This window comes from Fukomys damarensis, unplaced genomic scaffold (assembly GCF_012274545.1).
Source record: "Fukomys damarensis isolate Sample0158 unplaced genomic scaffold, DMR_v1.0_HiC HiC_scaffold_23, whole genome shotgun sequence".
NCBI classification, from domain to species: domain Eukaryota; kingdom Metazoa; phylum Chordata; class Mammalia; order Rodentia; family Bathyergidae; genus Fukomys; species Fukomys damarensis.
The window spans coordinates 56748978-56767918 of record NW_022900935.1 but is presented as its reverse complement, the minus strand read 5'-3'; the positions used below and the strand labels follow the sequence as shown (position 1 = coordinate 56767918).

General features: G+C 52.8%; 1 long non-coding RNA gene across 1 annotated transcript; it reads left to right on the top strand.

Moving 5' to 3' along the window:
- Window positions 1-38: 38 nt before the first annotated feature.
- Window positions 39-1545, top strand: LOC117287305. Its single transcript, XR_004518540.1, has 3 exons — window positions 39-183; window positions 747-1307; window positions 1399-1545. It is a non-coding gene; the product is annotated as an uncharacterized LOC117287305 (long non-coding RNA).
- The last annotated feature ends 17396 nt before the right edge of the window (window positions 1546-18941 follow it).

The window sequence follows — 18941 nt, the reverse complement described above, 5'->3', positions numbered from 1 at the left end:
TGGCTCATGGTTCTGAAACTTTTTGTTTCTAGTCTTTTGTTCCAGACGGGGTAGCGAGGCATGAGAGCACTGTTTGGTTGAAGGTCAAAGGCGAGGCAGCCCTAACCAGGCCTCAGGAGCGTGTGTCTCTACCTGTCAGGCAGTCTTTCTCCTCAGACAGCTCAGCCGCCTCTTCTTGGCACAGTGAGTCAGCTGTTGGGTTTGAGGCAGTAGGGGGAGAGTGGGGAACAGAGAGAAACCTGGTCGTTCGCGGGGATGTTGTTTGACCCAGACCCCATCCACGGCTGCACAGGTCTCAGCCTCCCTGGGAAGTAGGCAGGTCTAAGGTGTGGGCTGCACGTTAGGTGGCTGGGGTATGAGAGCTTGGGTGAAAGGGTCGGCTCTGGGTGACTCAGTCTGCTAGCAAACTATAAAAGGGAAATGACTCACTTCCACCCCTGAACAAGAACTCCTAAGGCCCGGCTGCCAACACCTGTCTGGGCCGTGGTTAGTTATTAACGCTGCCAGTGAGTGTCATGGGAACCGAGTGCTGGCCCACGGGGCTGGAGGCGGCTGGACTTTTCGTGGCTTACAGACTGTCCGTCCGTCTTCTCTGGGTTCTTCTCCTAATGACCCCAGATGCACTACATCTCCCAGGAGACTCCTCTGAGAATACACCTTCCACAAGAGGAAAGGGGCAGAGGGACAGAGAAATGGGTTGGGGGGGTGGGGACACAGCCGTTTATTTGGTCCTGTTGGAAAATCAGGTCCAAGGATCCAGTCGGGTGTTCCAGGAGTCAGGCGTATGTGAGGCTCCTCTCCCCATTAGCTGCGGATGCCACCCCCAGAGCTCTGCTCCAGGAATGGGTTCGTCCAGAGGCCCCACCGAAAGGGAACTGGCTCGGCCACCTCCCCGAGGGACCCAAGCTGAGGGTCCTTAACTCATGCTCCACTGACCTCCACCCCAGACAGAGTAGTGCTCACTTAGCTCCGTGCTGCTTCAGAACTACCCGGCCACCTCCTGGGGCTGCTGGAGATGGCAGGGAGAGACGGAGGAGGCCCCACCTCTCTGGGGCAGTGGGGAAAGCTGTTGCTCAGAAGTTGAGCTGGAAGTTCAGATCGACCCTGCTTCAGCCTTTCTCCAGACTTGGAAAAGTACAGAATGGGCAGCTTCTCCTCACAGATCCCAAAAGACATGCCTCCCTGCTCTTGGGGGAGGCCCAGCCTGGACACAGGCCATGCCTGCCCTGCCAGAGCCACGCTCTTCACTTCCATGCTGCTGGGCAAGAGGAGGAAGGCCGGCGGATAGCAGCATCCTAGCAAGTCAGGTGCGTGGAAGGAAGGAGGCCCTGGACCCCGGCGGAGGGGATGTCTCCTGCTGTCTGTGGCCACCTCTGCAAAGCCCTCTGGTGTTCACAGGCAGCACAGGAGGTACCAAGCTGCCCTTTGCCTGCCCGGTGCAGAAGGAGGAGGTCTGGGCCACACGAGGACGTGAGCTTCTGGGTGGCCCCTCAACTCTGGCGCAGCTTCCCCATCTGTAAAGTGGGACCAATAACAACATCTGTCCTGCTCACTTGACAAGGTTTGTGTGAGGCCAGCTGAGCTTCCCGAGCATGTGACAAGACTGGGGAGTGGCTCAGGCCACCCAGATCGGGGTTTCGGCAGAAGGGTGCTTACAGTGATTAGCAGCAAAGCAAGGCCTGAGGTTGGGGCTGCCCCTGAGGGTGGCCTTAGCAGTGCCCACCTGTAGCTGAAGAGTGCCCCGGGCCTCCCACTGCTAATACGCTGTCCAGCCGGTGGGTGTGGCCCATCTGGGCTCCAGCGGGAATGGGCAGCCTGCCCTTAGCTGCTGCCTGGGGTGGTTCAGCTCCTGTCCTATTTTTTTTGTCTGTTTGGTTTGGCAGGTGCAGAAACAGGGGCCCGGAAGGTGTCCTGTAGGCCTTCCGGGGATCCTCCAACTGCCCAGACGGAGGTGGTGATGCTTTTGCATCCCTTTCTCAGCCTGAGTACTCAAGCAGTGCTGCTTTAGGTGTCTCCTGCCACGGGATTTGTCCTGGTGTGCTGCTGAGTCACCCGCTGGCCATCCAGGGAGAGAGGCATCTAGGAGTGTCAGATTTGATCCCAGAGCGCAGGAAGCCAAGGCAGTGTTCTGTAAACAGTCATCTGGTACACAAGTATTCTTAGCATTTCCTTTTCTGTGGCCTCTTTTACGCCAGGGAGTCTGTGGAAGGAGAGAAGTTGAGAGTTAAGGAGCATCCTCAGTGGTGCTGTGAGTGTGTCTTCAGTGCCCAGCACTGTGTTATGTAGTTTGCAGGGTTTGTGGCGATTTATACCTATCATCCTTGCTCTCATCAAATCAAACTGATTCTGGCCAGTTTATTTCCATCTCCCATCTGGAGCCATGATAGTCTCTAAGATTTTCTGGAAAGCTACTTCCTGTTAGAACACTGATGATGGAAAATTTCATTGCTCCAGAAGCCACCCATTCTAATGTTGGCAACTCCAGTTGAATATGAAACACACACACACACACACACACGGGGGTGGGTTGGAGCTGTAGGCCTTCTCTGGTGCCCTCAGTCCCCTGAATTTCTACAGGTCCTGCTTCTCAGTTCATATGGAGAAATTCAACCGGGCTTAGCTTTCGTACCACTCTGCAACTCAGTACGTAACTCTCAGGGGCAGCAGTAATTACAAGATGCCTTCCATTAGCCCACTGATAAAAACAAGAGAACTATTTACAGCCGTATTGTTATATGATGTTAGTCCTTTATTATTAATAGTTCACTATTTTATGATTGTTTAGGATTTCATCAGGGGACTACAACATAGTTATTTTTTGGATGGTTCTTTGATGTTTCTGATATATTTTTCTTTTGCTGTGAAATAAGGCTCCAAAGATAATTCTTGTGGAAAGAATGTTTGTTTGTTTTTTTGGTTTTTTTTTTTTCCCTAAGTGTACTAGTTTCCTGGGGCTGATTGTAACAAATTACTGCAAACTTGGTGGCTTCAAACATCACAGATTTCTTCTCTTACAATTCTGGAGACCAGAAGTCTAAAATGAGACCTCTGGGGCTGAAATCGAATTGTAGGCAGGGATGGTTTCTTCTGGAGGCTGTAGGGACTAATTGTCCCCAGCTCCGGTGGCTGCCAGCATTCCTTGGCTTATAGCCACATCATCCCAGCCTCTGCCTTTGTGGTCCTTTTGCATTTCCTCCTCTCTCTGTAGTCAAATCTCCCTCTATCTCCCTCTTCTGAGGACACTTGTGATTACACTTAGGATAATCCAAGATAATCTTCTCATCTCAAAACCTTTAACTTAATCCCATTTACCAAATCCGTTTTGCCATATAAGGCAACTTTCCTCGGTTGCAAGGATCAGAATGTGGCTCATTCATTTATTTGTTTGTTTTTCTTTTGCAAGATTAAAGAGAACGGAAGGACGTTGAGCTCATCCCCATATCCACGGTTGTGCTCTCCTATGCAGTCCTGTCAGCGGACATGCAGGGTACATGAACGTGGGCAGTACTAAGCCCCTTGAACTGGCCTCGCTGCACACTGTCCCTTTAAGAGCTTTCTCCTGGGAGTCAGATCTGGTGGGGAGGGAGGGAGCTACAGATTGAAATCCCCATTACAGGAATCGTTTAAAGTTTGCCTCTAGGAAGCTCAGGGCTAATGAGATAATTCCTATTAGGAGAGGAAGGAAATGAAGGTGGCCTGACATCCTTCTGTCTCTAATTTATATGATTCACTGAAACCTCCCCCTCTCCCCGCCAGGCCCCCCTCCTTCTGCCGCCCCTTTGAATTCTGGTTCCCCTGTCCATCTTCTCTACCAGCCAGGGCTCTGGTTTCCACAAGTCCCAGCTTGCCAGGCACCTGGGATGAGACATCTGGCCCTGTTCTTGCGGCTGCTCAGCAACTGTCCCCTTTGCTCTGTCCTCCACCCCCCCCACCTGTCCCCCAGAGATTGGGACCTGCGGGACCAAAAGAAAGAAAAGCTGCAACAGAACAGAAGTTTCCAGGGGCATGGTGAGGCCAAAGCTGCACAGAGTTCACCCTACCCCCAGGACTCTAGGAGCAGGGGAGAGAGGGAGCCAGAGAGGTCTTCTCTTCCTGTTTTGCTCCACAGCGTACACTTTTGGTCACAGTTCTCTGCAAACATGAAAATCATTCTGGGTCTTTAACCGGAAAAGCGTGAAGTCACCCAAACTTCAGGGGGTTTGAAGTTCACATCAAACCCTGGGAACATGTCTAGGCTGAAGAGAGAGGAGGAGCCCAGAGGAAGGCCCCGTGTGTCTGGGGGATGTCACTGTCAGCTGTCACTCTTTTTCTCTCCTCACACATGCTGGGGACAAGTCTAACCAGTGTCCCCTGCACTTGAGGGATGTGTGGCGCTGCTCACCCTGCCATGGCTCACTTCCTGTCCTCCTCTCCTGCTCCCCGGGGAAGCCATATGGTGAATCTCCCGAGTCCGGGCCAAGGGCTGGTGCGGCTCTGGCCCTAAGGCTGGTCCAGCTTCCTGATGTGCCATGTGGGTGGCCTCTTCTGCAAGCTTGCTGCGTGACCTCCCAGTGCCGGCGAGGGCCCAGCTGCAGCCTTGGGTAACAGCCTGGCTCCTTTGGGACAGAGGGCGCTGAGGTCCAGCTCCTCCACTCATCATCCTGGCATAGAAGCCACAAGCTGGCTAGGCCACAGGGATCTGGACCACACAGGCCAGCAGACATAGGCTCTGTTTCCAGTGGGGTTGGCCACGCTGGCTTTCAAGGCTGCTGTGTCTTCAGGAGGAGTGAGATGGAGACAGTCAGACCAAGGCTCAAGGTCAACAGGGCCCAAGTCAGAAGGACAGAAGTAGAAGGCAGAGAAGGAAGAGGTGGACATCAGGCTGGGGTGTGGCTCAGTAATGGAGTTGTTTCTTAGCCTATGCAGGCCCTGGCTTCACCCTCAGAGCTGCAGAGAGTGTGTGCATGGGGAATGGAGGTCCATGCATTTCAGTATTAGATAATACTGTTTGGATAGAGCTCTAGCCAGTGACTGAGCTGTTGGTCACTCACAGTGGGGACTCCTCCCTGGTCACAGCACTTGGCTTCATTACCTCCTCCCTGTGTGTGGGCCCAGGTTCTCAGGGCTTTTAGGGGTGTTTGAAAGAGTATAAAAGGAGGGGCAGTAGGTAAGGGTTAATCCAAACGTTAAAAAGGAGTAATAGAAGACAGAGCGAGACTTCTTCATATACCTTGCAGGCATGGTCTGTGGCAGAAAAATAATCACAGAAGTGGCTCTTCCTTTGCTGGGAATATGCTATTTCAACTTTGAAGAGAGAGAATGCCATAGGGGAAGGGAGTGGTGAGGAATAACAGTACTTACCAAGTCCTTAGAGTCTCACCTAGCCACTAGGATGTTCCTGCTTTTTGTATGGGTTAAGGAGAACTAAAGTAGCTTACCTAGGATCCAACAACATACAAGAAGCTGGGTTCAGAATTTGAACCCTGGTCTGACTGCATGGCGTTGAGCTCGATGTCTCAGGTGAGATTTGGCACCTGGACTGTTTTCCCACTGATAGGAGTAAATGTCCCTGTCCTTCCTTTTCCCCATAATTATAGAATTACTTGCTTGCTTGCTAGCTATCTACTTACTCATTCACTCTTTGGTTCATTTGTTCATCCATCCCTCCATCCCTTCCTTCATCCATCCCTCCATCCAACCCTGAGCCTCTTCAGTACAGATAATAGGCCTAGTACTTTCGAGATAAAAAAAGAAAACACACCTGTCCCCCTGTGCCTGGCCACCAACCAACCTGCCCCATGGGCAGAGGGACTCTTGGGAGGCAGGAAGCGTGCAAGCAGCCCTGTTAGATGGCTGTACTCACTCCCTGGCCAATGAGTAGTCAGTAACCCAGATCGGCACAACTCAGAAGTCCACTGTGACCTCACTGCAGACTGACTGCTGGCTTCAAACATCTGTGTAGACAGTGGAGTCCCTGGAGCCTTAAGGTGCCAGGTAAGGGGGACCTGGCAGTGTCTTCCTTCTGAGGACAGAGTGTAATAAATGACCTCCCCTCCAGAACCACCTCCTTGCTGTGATCCACAAGGGGGACAGGAGTGCCTGCATGGCCCAGTCCCCGTGTACTGTTGATCAGTGGGCCATCCAAAGAGAGGGACAAGGAAGGCCTGGTGATTGGCTGTTCAGTGACCCCCCAAGAGACGTACTGTATGATAAGGAGAGGACACAAGGGAGTTGGGACTGGGGGACCTATTATCTTTAAAGTCCATCTTTAGGAACAGTCCATGGGGGGATAAACAAGGGACCCAGGTTGGCTGGCGCGGAAGGGTCTTTGATCTACCTATAAGTTAGTGCTTTTCAAGAGTGAACCGCAAAGCAGCCCCACCCGGGGCCCAGAGATAACAGGCGGGTGCAATCGCAAACCACCGGCCTCTTGATAATGCTGGATTTATTGAGGTCTGGTTTTTGCCCAATGGGAACACATCCGGCGAGCATCAAAGGGAGCAGGCGTCACCTTGTGCAAAGAATCCTGGGCCTTCGGGGTGTGTGCGTGTTGGGAAGGGTGCGTGTGTGGCTGTGTGTGCACAAGCCCGCCCGTTGGCAATTACCCTCCTGTAGATCAGAGGCCACCGGCCCCAGCGGGGCCTTGACAAGCCGTGAACTCCGCTCCCTTGTTCTGGTTGGTCCAGCTCCTGCGATGTTCCTGCAGATGGCCACTTAACATCTCCTGTCCTGGACAGGTCACTCCTGTCCCAGACTCTGTCCGCAAAAACAGTTGGCCTGAGAAGTGTCATGGACGGCCGAGGTGGTGCTCAGAAGAGGCAAAACCTAGAGCTTTGGAAATCTCAGACTTCCCCTGCTGCGGCTTTTTGCAGTCTTCTGCATGCCGTCAAGTGAACTGCAGGAATGTGCCTTTCACTTATGACAGGGGAAGGAACAGGATGTGAGGTGCGGTGGGAAAACAGGAGAAGCACGCGGGGCACCCTTGCAGTGGAAGGGTTCACGGGTGACCGACTGAGTTATGCTCCTGGGGAGGGCTCTTCTCCCTGCTCACCCCCAGGCCGTGCCTCTCGGCTGCCTCGGAACTTTTTCTGGGCTGTCAGGATCCTGTACATCGTGTATTGGCCTCTGGAGACCAGAGCAGAAAAACACCACAATACAAACAGAACATCTGGAAGCTTTTTAAGGTTTATTTTTTAGCACATTTGCAAGAGTCAGGACATTTGCACACAAGGTTTACGGGCTGGAGGGAACCCTGGGATATCAGTCAAGGCAGGGATGTATTCTGGCTTTGAGGGAAGGGGGCACTGGATAGGGAAACGGGGGGTGGTAGCGTTGAAGCAGCCGCTGCTGGCTGCCAAGTTATCGATTCTCGGGACTCCCTTGCTACAGACCAGAACCCACTAGAGTCCTCGGGCACAGACTGCCCTGCCTGGGACCTGGGTTCCTTGCCTCCCTGGTGCTCGCAGGACCGAGTGGCTGGGTTCTCCTTCCATATTGCAGTCTCTTGAACTAAATGGGCCGACACAATGGAAAGCAGAATCCCGGGAAAGGATGGGACGTGCGGGCAGGTGCCGTTGCAATGTCACACCATCGCCCCAGAGACACGCTGGCAGTTCCGTAGGCTCCCGCCTGTCTGTTCCCTAGTCTTGCCTTCTAGGCTGTACGGGTGGGGTTGAATGAGGCAGGGGAAGGAAAGCCATTCCTCCGTGGTCCTGAGTGTGAGTCAGTGATCACTTTGAGGTCACCAGAGGCTGTCAGCTGCCATGGCTCCTGCCTCCTTTGCCTCCTCTTCTTTTTCCTCTTCCTCTTCTTCTTCCTCCCCCTCCTCCTCCCGCTCTTTCTCTCCTCATTCTCCTCTCCTTTCTCTGCTTCCCCTCTCCTCCTCCTCCTCTAGACATCCTGGACTTAATGATTTGGGCCAAGGGAAACAAGGAAAAGCATGGCTCAGCATTTTAGCCCAGCAGGCTGGGATGAAAATAGTGAATGTAGAAGTCCCTGCAGAGAGCGGACCTGACACAGGACTTCATTTTTCTTGAAGAGGTCAGAACATCAGTTCATTCATCCCTCCCTCCCTCTTGGTTGCTGGTTTCTTATTTAACTCTTCCTGTTCTCCCTTCCAGCTCTGCTGTAGACCTGTGGCCCAGAGTATTTTCAGAGCTCCATTAAACACCGGTGAGGCCTCTGCTTGCCCTGTGCAGCTGGTTCTGTGCCTGCAGGTGTAGCCCTGAGAGACTCTGCGCCCCTTGCCTGGAAGCAACCTCTGCTGCCCCAGCACCATCCTTCCTATACCGGGGCTTTCTGTGGGGTGAGGTCATGTTTATGGCTCATTGTGTGTTCTGTTTATTAGGGGAGGAAACTGAGGCTTTGTGTGGTTATTCAGGTGAGAGACTGAAAGGTGTCCACCCTGTTCTTATGGGAACTGAAGTGACACAGCTGCCAGGAATTTCACCCGGCTGGCTGCTGGGATGTGGGCTCCCAGGCTCCCCGGGGCGCTCTGGGTGCAGTTTCTGCTTGGGAGTCGCTTGGGCTCTCCTCACCGGGAGGACTGGAGACCTCCGTGCAGCTTGGCGCAGTTTCTCCTCCGGGCTGCGGGACTCACCTGGCACCTGGCGAGTTTCAGGTGCTGCCTGGGCCCCGCCCTCATGGATGCTGATTTCACTGGGCCAGGGCAAGGCCGGGCACTGGAATTTGGGAAAGCTTCCCACAGAACATGGTTCTGATGTTCAGCCAAGATCAGGAAGGAACCTCGACTCTGGGGCAGAGTTGCTCACCAGGCAGCAGATTGCAACCCTCTTGCTTGACGCTGGATACACAGCAGTGTTGGAGACCCTTGAATGCCTCACTGAGGGGCTAGAGGCTGCTAGTGGGTACCCAGGGACGCTGCTCAGCTTTCTGTAGGCACAGGACAAGCCCTCACAACCAAGGGTACCCAGCTGCTCATGTGCCTGGCAGCTCTCGGGCTCGTGTGCACCTGGAGGCTTCATGCACCCTGTTAGTCTAGGGCTGTACTGTAAGTGCCTTTGCTCCAGGTGGACCGCGCATCCCTCTTGCCTGGATCTGTAATGCTTTCCTTATGATTTCTAGAAAACTGTAAACCAACAAGGACTTAGCAATGACAGAAGAGCCTTTTGTCTCACATAACTGAAATACAGAGGAAGGCCACCCCAGGATGGCAGCGCTGGAGTGACCAGCATTTCAGGATTCCATCTGCTTGTTAGACCATCTTAGTACATGGCTTCCACCTTACATGTGCCTTGTAGGCCAAAGAGGCTGCTGGAGCACCAGCCATCATGTCTTTATTGAAAATAGAAAAGGTAACAACAGACAGGTAAAACTCAGGCTCTTTCCAGCACTTTCCAGCGGCCTCTCCAGAATTACTATGGTAGTCCTGCTCACAACTCACTGACTAAATCTTAATTGCATGGCCAAATCTACCTGCCTGCGAGGCTGAAAGATGCAGTCTTTTTTACTCTGAACTGCACCATGCCAGCCAAAAATCAGAGTTTTGTAACTAAGTGGAAAGGGTAGGCTAGCAACAAACAGAGCCCACCCTTATCTGTGTGCCTAATCTTCCTCAGAGTTACCACTTAATTGGCATCTGCCATGCTCCAGGTGTTTTTCACATATTATCTCATTTAATCCGAAAAGCTTTGCACAGCAGATAATATTATCTCTACTTGCAATGGCGAAACCAAGGCTTTTGGAGTTTAAGCCACCTGCCCACACTACAGCAGCAAATGGCATAATTTAATAGCCCGCTGCAAAGTTTGGGCTGCTTCTTGCCTCATTTGCTCCCGGAGACCTGTCCTTGTCCTTCTGAGCGCCCAGGGTGTTGGGTAGGCCAGATTCCCGGGTTCCAGATTCTACCCTTTCTGGTCCACCCCATGCCATTAGTGTCTGTATCCCTACTTTGCTCCCCTCTTCAGAATTGTGTGAGGAAATGCAGGCCCCACATTCCCCAAGACCAGTTTCAGCAGGGTGAAGTCAAGGTGTCCGCGGGGATGGCTCTTCCGGAAGTGGGGATGGCTTTTCCGGAAGCTCCAGGGGAGGGTCGTCTCCCCCGCTGTGAACCCCACCAGCCTCTTGCTTCCATGATTGCATCTGCCTCCTCTGTGTGTCAGATCTCCCTCTGCCTCTCTCCTGAGGGCACCCATGGTATCGTGCAGGGCCCCACAGGGGGACCCAGGGTCGTGTCTCCCTCCAAGGGTCCTGAGCTCACTCACATTTGTGCAGCCCCTTTCACTACGTAAGGCAACAGTCACGGTACAGGGAGCCCGGATGTGCGTGTCTTTAGGGCCATTGGCCACAAGAGCCTCTAGCTGCTCCAGCTCCTCCGCTCCCCACTTCTCTCCCGCTGCTGCGACATGGACTGCCTGTGTGTTCCACTTCTGTGCAGGAATTTGAAAGGAGCCCGAGATGGGCTGAAAGGTGAGGCAGCGTTTGGAGGCCTCGGAGAACAGGTGTGAAATGCTCAAGTGTAGAGGGATTGGCTTGGGGGTGGCCATCCTGCTCTGGAGGTGGCTGTGTCACCTTGGCCAGAGTGACTTCACCTGGTGCGCGACGTAGGGCAGAGGCATAAAAGGTGGCTCAGTTTGGTAGCAAGCTTTATAACCCATCACTGTGGTTCTGATCTGTACGTGCCTTCTAGTCCCGTGCCTCCCGTGGCTTTTAGCTGTGGACAAACGCGACGCGGAGAAGCGTTTCACAGGCAGGTGGCCGGTTTGTGCTGCTCGTGTCTGCGCCTCATTTTCCTGCTCATGTTTATCCTCTCGTCCCCCCCATTCCTCTTGGCTGGGTCTGCCTCTCTGGGATGAGAGTCTCAGGGATTGTGTGTTTTGCTTTTTATTTATTTTACAAATGCCTCACAACATTCCCCTCTGTTTAATGTCCCACTGCCAAGTGCATGCGGTTGCTAGGCAACAAGAAGGAAGTCCCGGCTGCTGCCAGTTAATTTGCTAGCTGCTCGCATCTGCCAGGGGAAAGGCTTCTCTAAGACAGCTCAGAAAGCGACTGCCGGGGAGGGGAAGAGAAACCAGAGGAAGGTTGCAGAACTTTGGGTTTGTTTGGGGCATTTGCAGGTCCAAAGTGAAAAGCGTGTCCAGGGGACCCTGGCAGCACCTGGGGCAAAGACTCTGTCTCCTCCTTGGCCTCCGAGGGCCTCGGCCCCGCCTTTGTACCTGTACGTGGGCTGTGGTTTCGGTTTTATATTTGTAGTAGGTGACTCTGAGATGCAGTGTGTGTCTCCTTTCCGACCTTTCCTGGAGAGAAATACCTTGAAGCATCTTTGCTCCGTACCCTGGGGTCTCGCTGTCACTGTGCTCCTCTCTGGCAGTGTGCACCCTTCTCTGCGGCTGCTCCATCCCTGCCGACACTGCAGGAGGGAGAGCACCTTTGCCTGGGGCAGAGCCTCATGCTCCCCCGCCCTGACCCTGGCCCCTGATGTCTCCAGGGTCCCAGGGGGGTTTTCCTCCAGAGACTGCTGCCCTGGCCCTAGGGATGCCAGAGCAAACCCCTCCTCTCTGTGGCCTTCACCAAGGCCTGTGAGGGTGGGATTGGCCTATGTGGTCTGGTTCTGTATCCACGGCATCTAACTTGTGAGTGCACACATTTCTAATTGTGCACATTTATCCTGCACACTGACAGTGAGTGCTGGGGTCGGAGGCCCAGATGAGCCTCCTTCATCAGGTGCGGATGATCTTATGGATGCCCGGGCCCCCGAGGGCGTTGGGTGGTGCCCGATACATCTGTTACTCAGGATTAGAGGTGATGATGAGAGTGAGGAGCGAAGGGAACAATCTTAATTTCTTTGCCTTCCGCATTAGGGAAAGAGAAGCCTGTCTGCTGTTTTCGTCTTTTCTCTGGACAGGTCCACTCTCAGTCGGTCAGTTGTTGGGGGGTACAGATAGCAGGCAGGAGGTCCAGTCACAGTGAATGTCAGGTGGTGCAGAACTGGAGTTACAGTGACGCTGGCACACTCTGTGCCTCAGTTTCCTTGCCTGTACAGTGGGTGACCTGACGCCCCCAGGCCCCCAGCCTCATTCATGTCTCACAGGTATAGTAGTGACAGGCTGGAAAGCAGAATTTTCCACTTCCCCTGGGCTGGCTGAGTTCAGTGGTGGCTGCTAACGTCAGGGTGTGTGTGTGTGTATGTGTGTGTCGGTGGAATTTGTGTAGGGGCTTCCCGGGGATGATTCAGTGTACAGTGTTCCTCGGGAGATATAAATAGGTGTCTCTTTTTCTTTTTTGTTTTTTACCTGAAGCACTGCATTTTGATTATTTTGTTCGTTTATAGCATTAGGTGGAACATCGTGGACTAAAGTGGGATGCCTGGTGCTCCCCGTGGAGCCACATCTAACTCTTGTGCAATGTTCTGGTCCACAGGTGTAGGAAGAAGGTCCACAGGTGAGGCAGCTGCCCCTCAGCCACCGGGAAGCACTGGGAGCCACTGCATGCCCAGCAGCACCCTTTGAAGTACCTGGCAAAGGGCAGCCCCTGTCTCGAGAGGCGAGAGCACTGGATCAATCAAGGATTCTTACTTTGGAGAATATCGAAACTTCTGGACTTGTGGAGATGTTTGGGTAGAAAGCAAAGACCCTCGCCTGAAGGACCAGCTTGTGTGGGGACCCAAACCAGCAGAAGACGTGAGGCATAGGGGGCCTGTGACCCAGAAGTCTGGACACCCCAGACTGGGGCCTTCTTTCCTGCAGCTGGCATCTTCCCCGCACAGCCTGGTACCCTGGTTTCCCCGCACGCTCCCCGCCCACCCCACCTCCCACACCTGTGTGCCCTTGCACAAAGCGATCCCTCGTGTTTGCTCCACTATCGTCCAGCCGGATGCTGAGTGAATAGTTAACCACACTTGGGGCAGACAGGATCTTGGTTTTCCTGCTCCTTCTGAAGAGGCCAGGGTTGGGGCATTGCAAGTGACCTGGGGAGAGTTTTGGGATCTGGGCCTGCAGGTTCCGGAGCAGCACAGGAGTCAGTACGAATGTTCTTCTGGCTCTCAGGGCCACAGCAGAAGGTCTGGGCAGGAAAGCAGAGTGCTGAGCTCTGGTTGTCGTCTTCACGCTCAGTTTGCTCTGTGCCCACCACCTACAGAAATACATCTGCAAAGGCAGTGAGTCCTGATCATCATCCCAGCAGTCTTCTTTGACACACATCCGCAGTCAGCCGTGAAGACCGCTCCCTTCTCCCTTCGGTGGCACTGCTGTCTTGCCAGATCGTGGCGCTTAGTGACTTGGTGGCAGAAGAGCCAGCTGCCAGGTGTGGCTGTGTTGTTGAGGGCCTTATTTCCCAGTTTCCCTAGGTCACCCACACACCTGACGGCCGCTTCAGGCTTCTCTGTTCATTTAGCTCTGTGACTGCCACACATGTGGTTGAAAACCCTTCCTAAGTGTCTGCCATGGTCCAGCTGTGTCCAACACACAGGGTCAGAAAAGTTTGTGCTTTTTTATTTGCAAAGGGGAGGGCACTTTGCTTTGTTGGAAGAGCCAGTGTCCCTGCATTTGCAGATGAGGTGTTTGTGCGGCCATTTCGTGACTTTAGTGTCTTCTGTGAGAGCGATAGGGTCCTTCTTGGCATCTCAGGCTCACCACAGAGTGACCTTCCAAAGATGTTCGGTGCTACTGAAGCATAAAGATGCTTTGTAGGTGTTGCTGTCCCTTTTGTGAACACACACCAGTGCCAGCCTTGGTGTTTGGGTTCCTTTAGGTTCTAAGGAACCTTTGCTAATGCTGCTCTATTCCAAGGTCACAGTGGCAGAAAGGCAGATGGGAAACAGTGCCAGCAGCTGTCCCAAAGCCCGTAGCCATCCAGCATACCCAGTAGCCATAGGCAGTTTCCAGGGATACGGGGATAGCAAGAACAATGGCATCACGGTCACACCCCCAGCGGGACTCGCTGTTCCTGACTTGGAATTCTGCTGTTAAGATGAGCTGGAGTTGGGGATTGACTGTGCCAGTATGCCCAGAACTGGGATGCCGTAGGACAAAGGACTTTGAGGCTGACAAACTGGAATCGTTGGTCATCCTACCAGGTCACTCAAGGACCCTGCTCCTGCTTCTGTTTTACCTCTGTGACCCAGGAACGCACTTGGTTGGCTTGGCCACTTGGTACTGGGAGTTGGGTCTGATTGTTTCCTGGGCCACTGCACAGCCTATAGGTGGGTGCCACTGGACCAGGCACCAATCCTGACCAAAGCAGCTGTGTCTGGGACAGTAGCGTTGCCTATTATTGAAGAGAAACCCGGGTATGGTGAAACGGCTGGGGCCGTGTCCTTCTGAGATCACTGTGGATGGGTGGTGGGTATGGCGGGAATTCAGGGTATTGGAATTACTCTCTAGTACAATCCTACTTAAAACAGTGACTACCCTTTAACATTAAAAACACAGCAAGTTTATTAAGAAACAACAATAGCCACTGCAAATAATGGGAAATAAATAGACCATGACATGTGTGTGCATGTTCGTGTGTGTGTGCACACACATTCTCAAGCAGGCGTGTGCCGCATAGATGGGTCAAGAATAAAGTTCTGCATCTTTGCTAGACAGAGACAAAGAGCTGAGATCTTGGCAGTGATGTCGTCTGGAAAGGGAAGGAGCTGGCTAGAGGACTTCCTGAAATTCCTTTGAAGTCTAGAATTATTTAAAATATCGAGGGCGTGTAAATTGGGGCTAAGTGTGTACTTTGCTTCTAAAGTCTCCTAGATAACCTTTGAGAGCAATTCCGAGAGTGTGCAGTGGGGCCTCCTCCCAGCTCATTCTTACCTTTGCAGCTCACTGACTTTGTCTGGGATCAGGGAGCGGAACTCGGGGGCAGGAGTAGGGGGAGTGGGGTACCGAGCATAGAGTTGTGCCAGCCCTATTTTTTGGTGTTCATGACAAGTAAGAACAATCGGCAGGCAAATTACAGGTTCTTTTGCAGGTTAGAAAAGCTGGGTTTCCAGGATCACACAGCATCCTGAAGTTGTTGCTGCTTGTCAGGGGATTCAGTCTCCATCTTTCTGCTGAAAGACAGGCATGCACGTCTCTGGTGCTTAGAACAGGGGTCTTCCGCTAATCCCACTCATCTTGCGTGGCGTGGCCGCAGTGAGGTAATTACGTGCTAGGGAAGAGAGGAGTGTGAAGCAGCCAGACTGTTCTCATGACTCGTGAGCCCCATGCACCCCGGTGGTTGGTTCTGCCCCAGGAGGAATGCCAGCCCCACTCCTTGGGTGCAGTTTTTCTCTTTGAAAAGATGGATGCATTTCACCTGTTCTCTTCAACTGTGCACCGCATCCATTCATTGCTTCCAGCACAATTGTGCTCCTGGCCCAAAGGCAACCGGCTCCCCGTGCTCCCTTCTCATCTCCTTAGCATCCCAGAATCCCAGAGGCCAAAATGGTCCTCAGCAAGACGGACTCTGCCTGAAGCAGGAATCCCTTCTGAACATCTGGTGTGGGATCACCGGGTCCAGAGAGGCAGCTGTTGGGCCGAGTTGGAGATGACGGTGAAGGCTGGGTGGCACTGAACCTGGTGGGGAGGTAGGAACAATTTAAAAAGCGGTGCATGTCTGTGAGGTGGGATAGGTGTCAGTGTCATGAGATTTGAACTGACTGCATTCTGCCCTGCTCCCACCTCTGTGCATCCCTCATTTCTATATCTAGGAGGGGGCCTGGAGCTGGTGGAAAGTAATGGGCCAGGGAAGCCAAAGACCTGAGTTTGTATCTCAGGAAGTCCTCCCTCTGAGCTCCTTCTTGTAAAAGGATGGGGACAGGCACAAGATCTGGGAACCCTCGCCTAGGTATGTCCTCCATGATGCTGTTACATTTGATGCATATGCCATTGGCTTTCTTGGAGTTCCTGTCTTCAAGATTTGCTGTTTGTTCTGCATCAGAAAAGCATGTTAAGCTGGGTGTGGCGGCACACACCTATTATCCCAGCACTCTGGGAGACTGAGGCAGGAGGATCACAAGTTTGAGCCCAGGCAGTTTAAGGACGTTCTGAGACTTTATCTCAAAAATATAAACACAAGAAGGGCTGGGGGTGCATCTTGGCACTAAACTTTTAGGTTCATGCCTCAGTACTCCCAAAGTAAAAGAAAAAAAGCATGGTAGACCTTCCCCAGGGTGCGGCGTAGTTGTCCCATCCCGGACTGAACACATTGGTCTTGCCTCAGGTGGTTATGAGCATGGCTTCATTTCATTTGCTCCTCACCTTCACCCTGAGAGAAGAGCGTGGTCAAGCTCTCCTAGGAGCCTTTTCTGTGGCATTGCAGTGCGACCCACAGCAACACTCTAGTCCTCATCAAACAACCCTGGAAATCTGTGTGGGAAAACATGGGTCTTGTTGCTGGAGGTTCCCATGGGAAAGTGGGTCCCCAGGCTCCAAAAGCCATGGGGTAACTTTAGAAATGGCCCTTGGCCTCAGGTAAGGCCCTTACATTCCAGGTGGATGGCAGGTAGGTGGGGGGAGGCCAGAGGAGAGACCCCTGGGTATTACCTAGTCTTCTTGTGCTTCAACGAGTTCCCGGGTCACGGGCTAGTCATTGAAGCCCTTTCTTCCGGTCTTGGTTTTTCTCATCTGTAACATGGGAGATGGGAGAAAAGAAGTTGGTACTGATGGTCCCCTCGGACTCTTCTTTTGGCACCTTCGCAGCCTCCCCTGACTCCACAGTAGCTGGTATCCCTGCGCCTTTGGCTGCGAAGTCAAAAGCAGGCCCGTCTGGTGAAGTCCATTCCCGAAGGATACTTCAAAGCTGTTTGCACATGCCGTGAACATGAGTTTGTTGAGGGAGAAGGCAAACAGACACACAGCTGATGACAGGAGGGAGAAGGGGGGCGTGTTTACCCCCTGGGGGCCTGGGAGGCAAGAAGAAAAAAACCTGCCTGCCGTTTTGACCAATAAATAAAAACTGGGAGCTCTGCGTGGCTCAAACCATGGGGGATTTATTAGTTTGCTTAGTGAAAGGCAAATATTAAGTCTGAAGTTGACCCATCCCAGGACCTGCCTTTTGGCTTTTGTATGCCGTCAGGCGCCGATCACTGGGTCCGGGTACTCAGGGTTATCAAGTTCTGTCGAAGGTCTTTTTTTTTCTTTTCATTGTTTTCCATCTCCTTCCTCCTTCACCCACCCCTTCCCCTCACCTCCCACATTTCCTGGTGACTCCGATCTGGATTTTGGAGGTGGTGGAAGCCTTGTGCTGCCCAGGAGAGCACTTGTATGTGGGGCTCCGGCTGGTCTGGACCTGCCCATGGCAGTGAGCACACCCCTTGTCCTCCGTGCAGGGACCTCTTGCATCTGCTCAGGACTGAGTGTGAGGTCCCGGGCTGTGAGGCAGAGGACACAGCCCTCTTTCGAATAAGCGCAATTACAAGCATCAGAAAACAGCGGTCACAAGTGTTTGTAAGCTGAGGCTTCTCCATCCTGGGTGACTGTAGCTCCCTACCCATGACAGGTCGGGATGTGCTGAGAGATGAGCTGCTTGAGGAGGGGAACTGGCTCACCTCCGAGGGACTGCTGTCCAGAGGGGAGAGACGCTCTATCCAGGTTCCAAGTGTGCGTGGCCGAAACCAGGTGGGACCCTGCTTACCGCTGTGTCCTACAGCACCACCGTTCTGGGTGCTCAGGTCTCACATGGCCACAGCCCGGCAAGGCACGCTGTTCCGTGCCCGCTCCTGAGTACCCTTCCAGGTGCCTGGCCATGGAAGGTGTGTCTCACTCGTCTTCCCAGGGCATCCCAGTTCCCCACCTGTTACTCATGCAGCCCAGAGCTGGGGATGTTCCAGATCTGCTTTATTACTCGAGTTCCTCCCTTACTCCAGGAACGAGTCTTCACGAAATGCAATGTGTCAGCTTTTCCTTGCTATAACAGATGCCCGAGATAACTGGTCTGTAAGGGGAGAGAGTGATCGTGGCTCACGGTTGTGGAAGTTCAGTCCATGAGCTGGCAGCCCTAGTGCTTTAGGGCTCTGGTGTGGGGCAGCCCATCCTGCTGGGAGTGCGGGGCTGTTCAGAATCACTCACCTCATGGCCAGGGAGCAAAAACAAATGGGGAGGGATGAGGTCCTGAGACCCTGCTCAGATCCTCCCCACAGTAACCTGCAGCCCTCCACTGGTGCCACCTCCGAAAGTCTTCCCCACTTTCCAGTGTGCCAAGCTGGGGACCAAGCCTTCCCCGTGTGGGCCTTGGGGAACCTTGCCCTCAGCAGTATTTCACAGAAGAGCCTGTTTCGGGGAGAGCAGATGTTGGCACCTACACTATGGAAAGCTATCCCAGATGCGGATCCTTTCGGGCTTATCACAGATTCTCCCTCCTCCAGGAAGCCTTCCTGCATTTCTCCTTCTCAGCCAGTGTGACCTGCCTCTCCACATATCCTTTTAAAGCATCTGGTGTCCTGGACACAGTAAAAAATGCTGATCCCGCCTCTTTCCTTGGCCATAGTACTTTAGTACCTCATTTACTACCCTTAAACGGAACTTCTTTTGGGTACCACCTTCTCCCTCCCGCCCCACCCACACCCCATAAGAACAGGAACTGGGTTGTTCCTTATTCATTGAAATTTATTCCTGAGATTTCCAACAACGCACAGATCACATGGCAATTCCTCTGATAGGCTTCATGTAGTCCCACATAAAGTCATCAGCAGACATCAGCATACAGAGACTTACAGAGATCAGTTGCCTTGACTAAGTCTTGCATGTGATAGTCAGGATTCAGAGCCCGGGTCATTGAGCATCTCAAGTTCCCAGCTGGTAAATTCATGTTACAGTAGCTTCTACATGTTAATAGAAAGCTGTTGACTTGGCTTTTCCTATGTGTAATCTGCTACGTATATATCACCACATTTGCCTATTTTTGTTTGCCTGCTCTTAATCAATAAAGTGATGTCTGAACACCAGAGGAAATCTATTTGTTGCTTCCTTGGTTGGTTTCCCCACAGAAAATGTTACATGTCTGCTTTTGCTGGTTAACTGCAAGGCAGG